The 1,319-nt window shown below is 49.1% G+C and overlaps 1 non-coding gene across 1 annotated transcript; it reads left to right on the top strand.

The window, feature by feature from the left end:
• Positions 1-357: 357 nt before the first annotated feature.
• On the top strand, positions 358-429 carry TRNAA-CGC (transfer RNA alanine (anticodon CGC)). Its single transcript has one exon. It is a non-coding gene; the product is annotated as a tRNA-Ala (tRNA).
• The last annotated feature ends 890 nt before the right edge of the window (positions 430-1,319 follow it).

Below are 1,319 nucleotides of genomic sequence, written 5' to 3'. Positions count from 1 at the left end.
TGGTGGGTTTAACGACACATTTATAATCACGCGATCTAACCCTAACAAAACCACTCCCCCCCTAAAATATGAACGACATCAATCTTTCGATTTAAAGCTTTAGTGACTGCAGGGTTTCATATTTTTGGTTCTTTCGGGAAAAAATAATGAAATAAAACAATAAAATTCTCACGACTTTTTTCAAAATGTCTTGCTGTGCTTTTCACACCTGATGATTGCTTGTGTTGCAATAGACACGTCGTGAGAATTGTATTGTTTTATTATTATGATTGAGAACAATCTTCTCAACAAACTGAACGGTTAAGCGGGCGGGGTCTCGCCTTCATTTGGCTCCGCAGCGCCGCCAATCCCCGTGCTGGGGATGTAGCTCAGTGGTAGAGCGCACGCTTCGCATGTGTGAGGCCCCGGGTTCAATCCCCGGCATCTCCACGCCTCACTTTTATTTTATTTTTTATTTTATTTTTTTATTTGAATGCACATACGGGTTTTTTTCACTTTCTTCGCTGCTTGTGCCACGAGAGGCGCTCGACTCGACAAAGGAAGGGGTTCACTTCCTAAAGCGTAACCAACCAATACGTGTTTCATTTCAAACACAGCAACTGTGCAGCAAATGCTCGTTTGGCTCATAATCCAGCATTAACAACATGACCTAAACGTCACCAGGATGGCGACGATCACCGTTTCTCTTCTTGCGCATGGCGACAAGCGAGATGGTTCAAGGAGCCAGATGCGAATGCCGAGGTCTGCTCGCCACGACCAATAGGGAGGGCTTGAGCATTTCATTTGGATTCGCTCTTCCTCCTCCTGCTTCCTTGAACGCAGACCGCAGTGGGTTCACTGCGCGCTCCGTAGTGTGGGGGGTGGGGAGGGGGCGGCTTCATAGCCACAATCGCGCTCACTATGGCTTGTGGCTTTCATTCCCAGCTCAATCACAGATATCCATAGTCCCTGCGAATAAAATACGCCGTGCACGGACTCCACCCGAACTCAGTGGCTAAGCAGGTTTCAGCTTGGAGAGTCCTACGTGTTGGGCAGCAGCAGAGGGCAGTACAGCACGGAGAGTTGTACCGTACTTATATGCTCCCTACAAGTATTATTGGGCTCGAGGTCATCGACGAATCCGCGAACGACTCTCACCACGCGCCAACCGTGAAGTCGACATCCGACTCTCGTAGGGGACGAGTTGGGTACTGCAACCCCAAACAACCACCCCGCCGGCTCCATCCACACCCAACTGCAGCCGACGATGGTAACAAACCCCATCAGATGACTTAAACCTTCAGTCTTAGAGATCAGGAGGCATTCATCCAGCAGTGGAT

Source organism: Lampetra planeri, chromosome 10, assembly GCF_965212315.1.
Source record: "Lampetra planeri chromosome 10, kcLamPlan1.2.h2, whole genome shotgun sequence".
Taxonomy (NCBI): domain Eukaryota; kingdom Metazoa; phylum Chordata; class Hyperoartia; order Petromyzontiformes; family Petromyzontidae; genus Lampetra; species Lampetra planeri.
This window is presented reverse-complemented; position numbering and strand designations above follow the sequence as displayed.